The sequence below is a fragment of the Aplidium turbinatum genome, chromosome 9, assembly GCF_918807975.1.
Source record: "Aplidium turbinatum chromosome 9, kaAplTurb1.1, whole genome shotgun sequence".
NCBI classification, from domain to species: Eukaryota; Metazoa; Chordata; class Ascidiacea; order Aplousobranchia; family Polyclinidae; genus Aplidium; species Aplidium turbinatum.
The window spans coordinates 18,795,353-18,807,551 of NC_137480.1; positions in this window are offsets into that span (position 1 = coordinate 18,795,353).

Genomic DNA, 12,199 nt, shown 5'->3' on the forward strand with positions numbered 1-12,199 from the left:
CGGTTTACCGTATTGAATGCTGTAATCGTAGATGATTGACATTTCTGACGATTTCATTATTTTATGAATTGTCGATATGAAATACTGCCGAACAAAAAATTAAGCATGTTTAAGAACGGAATTTAAAAAGATATGAAATATTCTGTTGGTAATTGCTCAATTAATCGTGCTGCCGTGTTTCAAAGAACTTGAAATGCGCCGTTGGGTCTAACCTTGAAAGTGACTTAAAAGAAACGACTAAAAAACTAAGCAATCAGATAAAAGAAGTGCTTAAATTGAACTGGAAAATCCCCAAATGCTAACGTGAAACCATCTAACTTATTCTGAACCTTTATTAGCTTTTTGTAAGTGTACAAATATGAAAGAATGTGACGTCACTCATTGAAGGGGGATCAATGAAAAAGTCTCATTGACAAATTTCTTTCTAGTTGGCTATAGGTAGAAACTAACCTAACTTAAACATATGAGTTACGTTTTCTTTATATGCAACGTTAGTTTTGCTTGAGATCGTGTTAACAGCACCTCAGAATATAATGAAAACAACAAAATTAAAAGAAAAACAGCAGAGTCTGATTCTTTAGCAATAGTAATGACATTATCGCAATGCTGGTAAGAGTTTCAAAAGTCATTGATTGAACTACTGCAGTACCTTGGTACTAGATAGGCAGCAGTCTGTGGGGAAAAAATAGTCCATAGCCTAAAAAAAAGGGAAAAAATTAGTTTGTAAAATGTTTTTTAACCGAACAAATTTTTTGTCGTTGAAAATCCGCTGGCTTGTTTGTATTGAATGTTTTTCTGTCCACATAATCAAAGTAGTCAACAGCCAGCCATAACTTTTGATGAAAGAAAAGTTAGACTAAAAGAATTGCAGAAAATCAAAACTATTTAGATGACTGTAGGCTACTAAATTGTTGCATAACCGCAAATCTAGGTAACCTCTGCAGTGTAGGATCACTAGATTCACTACCGTTGGCAGGGGATACTTTCGTTTTGGGTCAGGCATCTTTTTAGGGTTAAGAAAAACTGTTGAGAAGCCCGAATGTAAAAAACTGTTGCATTCTTATTTTTCGAAGATGTAGTAGCTCAGATGTTCGTCCTTAAAACTACAACTAACATCTCCTTGTCAAGACTTTGAGGTTGTGTTTTTACAGAGGTCCAAATATTGTGCCTGACTTGATTTGTCAACGGCTTAGAGCATTGGCAATCACGCTAATTGTCATCAAATAGCAAATCCAGTATTTCGCCAAAGCAAGCAAACGAACAAGTCAATCACCTTTGATAAAACACGTCTTCAAATTACGAACAAGTTTGAGTCAAATATTTCAAATAACTTTCAACTTAGTGGCTAATTAAAGCCTTAGGCAACCTGAGACACAGGCATGTTAACGCAGAAAAATCAATGTGCGGTTAAAAAAATCACACTTAAAAGTAGCCTACTGTATAATTTGCACCTGATGGCAAAACTCAAAATTTTAATTGCTAGATTCACACTAAGTTATCTTCGCAAAAGATATGCGATCTACAAGGTTAATTAAAACTTTGAATATGATTTTTTTGACGATTTGGAACTTTAGATCTACAACTAAAAACTAGCAATAAACCATCTTGTTTGTTGTTAATTTTACTTTCAATTTCATCAGATGAACGTAGCAACTAGTGCTAGAAACGATAATTGTCCTGATGAACACCCAAACTTTTCAGTATTCAGTAAAAACTACTTACGCCATGACCTAATAATAGCTCAAATGAATGATTTACTGAAAGATAAAACAATGACATATGCTAACTCAAAACCAGGGACGGATCTAGCAAGAAGATTAGGGGCGATTTCAACATAACAAAGTGATGTGAACAGTAATCCGACCTTTTAAAATGCAGATACACCGTGAATAAAGTTACTTTTCTGTGTTGTGGGAGGAGTTGTCTCAATTGCCCTTCCTCGATCCCCCATTACAAAAAACAAACCCATGCATAGTCTTAATGTGACTTGAATCTTTTTCACCTTTTGCGTAAGTTCTATAAAATAAGATTGCTTTCAATCGTTTTCAGAATCTGGTAGAATGTATCACAACTAACTACTTCGTCTCTCCTAATCCTAATTTAAATTTAAACCTAAAATTCTATCATGGTTCTACCAAGGCCTAACTTCTTTGTGTGACTGTATACCTACAGTGGGCCTACTGATACTAAAAATCAAATTTTCGTATTGGATATTCGACGGGCTTCGTGATAATCTGTCAAAGCCAATGACAAACGCAGGACTTGCCCAAGCTTGTCGAACTAGTAAACTTGTGAATTGTGATATCAGACTTGACTTCCAGTGAGTAATATAAATAGTTTGGCCTACACCCAGATAACAAATTTCAGGGTTGTATGTTAATCAAATACGTTAAACACAGTTCGTTGATGAAAAAGATAGAAATTGTCCTTATGTGAATGAAACCTAGCAGGCTATCGTTCCCTCAGCACACCATATTTGTCAAACTCAACCAAGTTTGCTTAGATTGTAAAGAAAGAGCAATGAGAAAACTCCTCAAGTTTTTGTTAGATAAAACTGCTCAAAACTTTTATTCACTTTATGTTTTAAAGCACAGGGCAAGCCAGATTTTCTAGATTGATTGATTATTATTTTTCCAAAAAGTCAATCTTTGATATCTTATCCATCAGTAGCCCACCGGCAAAAGCATAAAATTGTTTCTATTCTATCAACCATTATGTTTAATGTTACAATTTATAGCTTTGTCGCTTGGCCTACCGCATTTAGAAACTGTTTAGAAGTTTTCAATTCTTGTCAAGCTATATCGTTATATCAATGTTTTCTTGATAAAAATAGTGTATTTTTGTTGTTTTATGCAACCAGCCTGCAGTGGATTATGATCGATGTCCTTTGCAAAGTGTAATTTTTTTACTTTGTTGCGCCTGGATCTAACCACTAGTCTACCATGCGCAGAAGCCACGGACCATTTTAACTCGGACGATATTGAACGTCATATCAGAGGAAATTATTATTAGCTACTTGAAAACATTACAGTACTGCACTACTGCAATCATAGAAAACTTTCCATGGCGAAGTCAGAGTTTAGCCTACTTATGGTTTTCGTCAGCTTAATACTAACTTTAAAAGCCCCGAGCATTAACGTTATTAACGTAGCGGTGGAATGGCGCAGTGGATAAGACTCTCGTTTTCCAATCATGCAATCCTGGTTCGACTCTTAATGCTAACTTTGAAAAACACCGCTCACCTCTACCCAGGGTGTAATAAATTGGGTGGGCGTAGTTGCTGACGGAAAGGCGGCCGAGAGAAAGGAACTGGCCACCCTACTTTCGTTTGTGTTGATGGCTTAGTATAATGAGAACCTTGTCTTCTCATACCCCGATACTTGGATCAAGTATGGGACTCACCTTTACCTTTTATTAACGTTTATTAGCAACTATTCCGCAATAGCATGTAGTTAATCTCCATTGCATTTTAGTTTAACTATCAAAAACATAAAAAGTGGAACATAGATTTATCGAATTTCCTTCAACTTCAGTATTCCTACGTCATCACTAAAGGACACAACTTACAGGGGGTATGAGGCGAAACGCCCCCTTTGTCAAGTTAAGTGTAAAAGCTGGGGCCGTTTTTTTATGTTTTTTTTTGGTCCTAACTGCACTATTGCATTGAAAATGTATCCTGGGAACCCATATGTCATCTTCTGCCCTCCTGACGTCCATTGCTGTGATTACTTTTTGTTTGCTTTGCTCTTCCTTGATTGTAGCAGTGAACAGTTGCTGTTTTTGTGTGTTTTTTTTGTTGTTGTTTTTTTGTCATAACTTACCAGTTTTGTAAGACAAAATATGTTTTAATGTTTACATAAAACCGCAAGATCTCGCTTCATTATCGCGGCTGCAAACATTTTTTACATCGGCTTATCTATAATTTAAAGGTAATTTGCTGATGCTTGACATTTGTCACATTAAGAACACGGGAGGCAGTTGACTCGATGACTGATTTACTCTTTCACTGCTTCCTGTCTGTTGTAGAACCTAGTTTATTATGGTGCTATTTTTTTCGTATTAATTATACTTGTATCGTACTATTCCCACAATAAACGAAATAAGAATTTCTTTCCTTACTTCTAACCACTCTAAACATTTATTTGTACCGGCGCTGTTGGACAGCGCGAGGTTTTTTCCTCACTTTCAGCCTACCAGTTTTCCATTTTCTCAGCAGCCGATTGTCGTAAGAATTGACAGCAACATTTCTACCTTCTGTTCCTCTCCACCTTTAGCACGCAACTATAAAAGTTCATCACGTCTCACGATAATATAACTATCGATTACCCTAAGACGCCATGAATACAAACAACTTGGAGACATAAATCAAGCTAAAATTTTGTTGAATCTGTGACGTCAGACAATAGAAATAATTCAAAACCAAGAAATCGTTCGGTTTTCTTTGACTCATTTGTTTTTTTACCCTGGGTCCTAGCTAGACAATCAAATCTCTATACTTGCAGTTTTAACGCCAAATCCAGACAGGGGTGTTTGCATTATCATACAACTAAGGGCAATAAAAAGCGTGCTGTTTGCTTTTAGCATTTGTAAACAATCCTTCACATGGGTGCAGGTTCGGAGTTAATGGTGCGTTTAAATCTCTTGTTTGTTTATTTATTTAACCTTAGATACCGTCATGGATTAGAAGGTTTCTGTGCTTTTCTCTTTCTGAGCAGTTGCTTTTTTGTGTTCGCAGTCTGTAGTCTACAAAGTGTTTGAGAACCAGTCATGCATCTCGGAAAAGCTAATCTCTGTACAGGTTGAAAGGAGAAATCTCATGGCTGGGTTAGGATAGAAAAGTTTCTACTCACTTCAAATTTACCAAAATATTCTTGACGAAACAAGCATACTTCTGTCATTATTTTCACTATGTAGTAGGGCGGTTTGAAACAAACCTTTTTTGAAAGTAGGTCCACAATAATTTGTTTCGTGTTGATGCAATTTTTAGTCTAGGTATCGTTTTGTTTTATTTAAATAAAACCAATTTTGTTTTTTTATGAATTACTATCAAAACAATTTTCTATTATCCAGGAATATGAATGAATTTAGAAAATGAGAAAATTGAAGTGAAGGAAATATTTCTTTTTTTTAAAAAAAGCAAAACGCTTCGTCTTGACTTGTATCAAATTGGCCCATAAAATTAATTGTTTAAATTTATTGCTTGAACTTTATAGAAATGAAGAAGTTCTCAATGTAATTCTCAACATATTTGTTTTTGAATCGTTTTCTGCTGCTTTTGACCGAGAATGCTTTTCAATAAACTAGGGCTTTTTAAAAAATATTTTAGTATAAATTTAAATAAGTCATATCGATAACATGTGACGAAGAAGAGCAAATAAATGTCTTGCAACGTATTACAAAAATCAAAATTAGGTTCAACGTCCAACCATGGTGAATGATTCACAACTTATACTGGTAAAAAAATCAGTCAACATTAATTTATGAAATTCAAAAAAAATGAACAAAATGGTTAGGTTTTGGCTTAACATAAAATAAAAAATCTGGCAACTCTAAATAATAACAAAAATACGATTAGGCTAAGCAAAAAAATTAACAAGCTTCATTTATAGCACAGCCAGACATGACATTATCCTATTAGAAAATAGACCTACAATAATTTAAAAAAACGATTTGAAATAGCCTACCCTTTTTTTCAAGAAAACCTTCTCGGCTGGAGGCTACTTCATTGACTCTATCTGAGATCCCAATTAAAAAAAAACTCACACACTTTGCTTATAAAAGTTACAGTTTACTGCCTTTTTTCTTTTGGGCTTTTTTTTGTTTTTGAAAATATGGATATAAGTTTTAGGTTTTACCTATTTTCAGTTACTTTTTGTGTTTGCTTTCAGTCTGATAACTTTACTGTTGTCATAAAACTGTCAAACAAGAATATTTTAGCATGTCTTTTAACTTAGTTCGAGTATCGTGCCACAGCAGACGGCAAGTGTAAATTAGACTTGCAGTCACTTGCTTCAAACCGTAAAAAGTTGCTAAAATGTAAGGAAGTTCAAAAATTATTTTCTGTAACACCAGTTGTTTTTACAGTTCTTTGTTTTATGTTGGAAGCAAAAAGTTGGTTTTATAATTTCCTCGTTCAAATTGCATTTCTGATCGGCAGACATTGCATCAATATGAAGAAATGAATTTTGCCAGCTGAGTAAATATGGCAAAGAAGATAGCAAACAGTGCATGAGCCTTTCAATACCCTTGCTACAAGCCATTGTTTTCAATCATTTGAAAGGTTTATCCTTCTCAACTATGTGTTGAAGTTGTCAGAATAAGTAAACAACCTTCAAGGCTAGAAAGACATACAGCAAATCAGACGTTTTTTTACGTTGAATCAATGTAAAAAACGACCGATTTGCTGCCTAGGAAGGCAGTCAAAATGTTTTCTGGTGAGTCACCAGCTGATTGTCAAGAGATCAATTCACAGATTCGTTGAAGCAAGGCACAAAACCAAAGTTTAGTTCTAAAACAAAGCCCTTCTTATAAGGGAAGTTGGTTTAGGCATCATTCGCAAATGACTTATGCGAAAAACATGTTTTGATATTGCACGTTGCTTTGAAGATATACTTGTATGGCTTAGTAGTACAGAGCAAGAACCAGCAAGCTTGACCTTAGGTCAGTGTTCAAATGAGATTCCGTAGAAGAGTGCTCCGCAGAACAATAGAAAGAGTCCTTTAAGTTACAGGGCAATAATTATTTCTGAACAAGCTTTTTTACGCACTAATAATTATCTTTTTGCTAGGGATGGTAATTTTGCTCATATAATATCCCATTTACACGAAGTCAAAATCGGTGTTAATGACATTGCTATTTACCACCTAATCTAAATAGATCAGGGCTTCCCGATTCGTTTATCACCCCGCACCCCATGGGATTGATGAAGCCAATCTCGCACCCCCTGTTTTGAAGCGGAGTGTTTCTGAGAAATAATTCAAAATATGTACGAAGACCACGCAGAAAAGCAGCTCACCGTCCTTTATATGGCTAATAAATAGGAAAAAGGACAGCCTTCAACAACACGATCACACAAAATCAGCAGGTAGCCAGGAATTTTGAGAGGGGTTTTTTTGAAGACCGGGGGGCGAAGCCCGACGGCGTGTTCGTGTAAGACGGCACCCAGCGGCGGGGGGGCTGGGGGGACTCCCCCAGAAAATTTTGAAAACGTACTTTGAATTTGGTGCATTCTGAAAGCATTTTAAACAAAAACGTGGGTATGAATTTTCTGTAAAATGGTGCTATCAGGTGGCATAGCAAAAGGATAAGATCATGTTTTCTTCGGCATTTTTCGGAAATAAAGCTAAGTCTCTATGTTTTCATATTGCTAATTCCTGGCTGAGATGTTTGAATGTTTGGTATTGCCAAAACTCGCTCTTTTAATGCAGTTTTGTTTAAAATTAGGCAATTTTCTTTTAGACTCAAAGCATCAATTTCAAGCATAAAGAGACTGGAATCATCATTTTCAATGTCGTGACGCCACACGCGTGCCAAAAGGGGGGGTTGTAACCCCTCTTGGCTACGCCACAGCACAAAATGCAAAATCAGATAAATAATGAAATAAGACAAACTGAGAACACAATGACGTTAATCAAGATCTATGACCTTTCTCCTGCCTTTACGAAATTATCCGTTCAACCAGTAGCTGACACTTTCCTTTTCGTAAGTCAATCCACAGTCTATAAATAACGTGAAAAACTTCGTTCTCGCTTAAAATGCGTTCTTTCCCAATGTGTATGATAAGAAATTGCCAACAATGAGCAAATTGCTGACACAATATTATTGCATTATCCCTCCACCAATCACGTGACGTTCGGACCACAGCCTTTTTGTTACTTGTCGGGTTGTATTTTCTTGTTGTTGTTGTGCATTGTGCCCTATAGGCCAACATTGAATGCTCTAAGAGATAAGCACCACCTCCATCGTTAAAAAAAATTCATCTCTATATAGCCTACGGTAGGCTATAGCTCTTTTTCCTCGGTGGATTCTCGCACCCCTAGAAACAGCTACTCGCACCCCCTGGGGGTGCGAGCACCCCCAATCGGGAAGCCCTGAAATAGATGCATTACTTTCAGACCAGTGAGTGCAATTTGCGGCATCCAGCAACAAAGTCAACACTTATGTCGGCTACATTAAAACAAACCCAGCCAACAAAGCTTATGGATGCTAAACCGCAACAGCTCCTTTGTCGCAGCTGCAGTAAAAAAAAAAACGAAATCCAATGTAGCCTACATTATGACGCAAAGGTTAATGAAGCAAAACATCTGCATATAATGTTTTTGTTTCTTTGCAGAGCTGTTTTAAACAAAAATATTTTTGAAAGAAAATTTTTTGTGTTTAGATGCAAATTTCCTTTGTCTTAGATTACTTGTGAAATTTAAGTGGGCCTAAATTTGTTCCGCCTTGCGCCTGAAATGCACGAAAATCTTAGAACGCAAGACAAATTAAAATACTTGGCCTTCTGCCATGCTCTTTGAAGGTTTGTCAATAATTATGGGAGTTCGAAATAAAATATTAAGACATGAACTAAGGTTGCATGGCTTTTTTTCGAACGAAATTTCTCATTGAGGAAATTCTTTTCGATCAAGTAAATTCATATCAAACACCTTCAGCGTACCACCACTGGGACTGAACTAAGATCTTCCACGTATCAAATAGGCAGCAGGATAACATTATTCAATTGCAACGGATATTTTATTTTTGATATATATACTTTTATTATGTTTATTGTACAGGCATAATACTACTACTCGTTGTCGTCGTCGTGTGAGCCTCTGGGGCGGAGGGTCTATCCCTTTACCACTCCAGATTCACGAAATCGAAAATCGTGAATACTTCCGCTGATTCTTCAATAGACGCGCATCCAAGAGGTACGACTGCGGGTTTCATCCCAACAAAAGGACATGCATAACGTTGGGCACAAGAATGGGTTTCCTGCTTTTACGTCGATTTTATCTAAATCTTCAAGCTTCAGACGTAAATTTCAATAGGGCAAAAAAGTTCAGTCTATTAATGGATTAAACCTTTAAAGGTTTCGTAGAGACAAAATTTTAAAGAGCAATTCCTTAGCTAAAAACAAACTAGGCCAACCAGTTTATATCTATGTTTTTCAAAATTCTATGAAAATATCAAAAGAAATACGGTACCGGTACCCTACGTATGTTACTTATATACATAAAGTATGCTTGTTATCACTGTGCAACGTTTAAGCAAGTTATAGCATGCAAGTAACGCCAGCATAAACACATAAAGCATCGTTAGCCTATTTCAGAAACAGTTTCTGAAAACAAAAAATTAGCAAAAGCAAGAGAAAAAAGAAAAAGTGTATTATTTCGAATAGTGTTCAAGGTATGAGGAAAGGTTTAAGTTACTTTATACTTTGAATAACATAAAACTTTCAAACAATTTAGCACTGGCGGAAGCAAACAAAATATTTGAGACAAATTGAATTACGAGGAGATTTCAAGCTGTGCCAAAATAAGCATAAAGCCTGCCAGTCAAGATAATAAAGATTTCTACAGTTTGGTGACATATTTCCATTGTTACGGTTGAGTACGTTGCTTTGACGTATTGTTTCAGCATTCACATTACGTCAAAACAATACAATAGTTTGAAACGTCCTCGAAATTTCGGTTTGTTTCGAGTATTTTCTCTGTCTCAGCTGCTTCAGCTTGTGCTAAATCATGTGAAATTTTAATGTTATTCAACGTATAAAGTAACCGATGTCGGATCTCTTTTCCACTACTCAAAATAATGTATTTTTCTATTTTTTTCTTGCTTTTAGCAGCATTACATGAAATAAGTTTAAAATTTAGTTTGTACTGTCATTGCTCTGATGATGAGCATTGTCATAGTGCGTAAAACGTCAGTGAAGCAATAGATCAACTTGTATGCTTCTGTTGTCACTTTCACAATCATTAGATGAATCAGAAAAGATCTTCCATTTTCTAAAAACCAACCAGGAATAATATTCTTTGCGACTACAGCTGAGGTTAATAGAGTAAACGTACTTAAGCAAGAATACTGCAACTGGAAAATACGGTACAAAACATGAAATAAATCATTTATAAATATAATGGGCTACTGTACATTTACAAATATACAATTTAGAAATTGTAATCAACAGGCTATGCCAGCAGAAAATAAAATTTCTTGGAAATTGTATTCTCTTGCTCTTCAAAAATCTTAGCTCCTGTTAGGCCATGGGAAAGAAAACTGGGAAGGGTAATGTTTCTGACAGGTGATTTAAAAAATGTAAGTTAGTTAGATTACACAGGCTATGCTATAGTAAGCAGGTTAGTGTGCGCTGAAAACATAATCTCGCGACAGCACATCTTCATAAATCGTGGCACCAGCAGATGCATTGTTAACTTTTTCCGTTTTCCTCTAATTTTTCTTTCTCCAAACCGTTATCTGATGTAACTGTACAACTTTTATCAGTGTCCGTGACTTGACTACTTCATCATGTGAGGAACATTTCACTCCATGGTATTTTTCTTTCACAGAAATGTTTGTTTTTGTAGATTCATTACTTGAGCTAAACGTGCTCTAAGCGCCGACTAGCGGGCAAAATGGCTCTATTGGATCAACTGTATATATCAATTTTTCTTTTTTTTTGTTTTTTTATTAAATTTAGTTGTGGCAAAACTAAACATGTTATTCTTAACACTAAAGCATTATTACTAAAAACGCAAAACAGAACAAAATGGAAAGAGTTTATTAGAGATGTCACAGCTGCTCAAGCATGATCAATCTGTTGAAGAAGGAAGTGGCAAAACAGCAACTTTCTGATTTTGCATCAAAGTTTTGCTTGGTTCGTCAAACAATGCAACGTTGCTATTTCATTGTAAGATTCACTGTCTCATTGTGCATCTTCTCTAGCACGTGCTTCTGCAGCAGAGTCCAAGACTAGATTAAATGTCATGATTAAAGTCTGCTTTTTCTTCTTTTTTCTTTGACACCGGGTTATCTTGTGACTTATTTGCTAAAACTTTTGAACTGCCGTTTCCATTTTCAGATTCCTTTATCTCTTCCGCTGTTTTAATGTTTCCTTCGGATCCATTCTCCTCTTTGCTTGATAGGCTTTCTGGCAAAAAGTGACCACCAATATTTTGTTTTTCTGTAAACAATGGAGATGGCTGCTCCTCAACTTCCATCTTGTTCTTTACATCAGTGTCTGGAGATGGAAGATTACTTGATGATGGAGGCGCAGTATTTAGAAAACTTTTCATCAGAGAAAGGTTTGGTGCTGCTCGCTTTTCATTTCCTGAAACCTTTGTTGGTGACTGTTTTCTTTCATCAACATCCAATTGAAGCTTCTTTGATTGCATCAACTCGGCTTTGCTGGTATGAGTAGATGAGGATTCACACGCATTTCCAGCGTTCATACTGAAATGTTGCACTGAATTTCTTTTTTTCAAGCCTAGCAACACAATTAATGTTATCAATCTCATCTAAAATTAGAGAATAATGACAATAATCTTCGACAACTTTCATATTTTTAACACGTCATAGATTTGTTAAATTGGTAAGAATATATCATGGCCTCAAGCTAAAACTTCTTACGAATTCATTAATGTTTGTAACACGAAATAAAAATACCATAAATAAATTTTAGCTTTGAAGCAAATTTGTTACCATACCTTCGTATTTTGCATTTTCCATGTCCTCTTTTGTTGTTTCCACTTCTGGACAGGAAAGAGTACATTTTCTTTTCATTTTTTTTTCTTTGATTCTGTCAATCTTCTCGGCAAACTCACCTCCTGCATTTCCAGAAGTAGACCGCGTTGCAGAGTGAAATGTTGCTTCGCGTTTCAACACGGCGCTTCTCTTTTTCTCCAGCAAAGGTAACCATGGAACATCTTCGGTTTCCTTTTTCTGAGAGTCGGATCCGACTGTTGTGGGGCGCAATTTTGCTTGCTGAGCACAGATAGCGCTTTGACTGAACAGCGAATCGCTTCTCATATTGTTATAAACAATTTCCTCTTCTTGAGATATAGAGGACATAGTTTCTATAGAATCACTTTTTTGTTGTATAGACTGAGATTTAGCGTTGAAAAACGTCGATTTATTTTGTGAAATCTCAAATCGTTTTTCAAACATCACAGGAACTCCAAACTTTTGTGCCTGAAGAAAAAACATCAAAATGTTTGCGACCGCT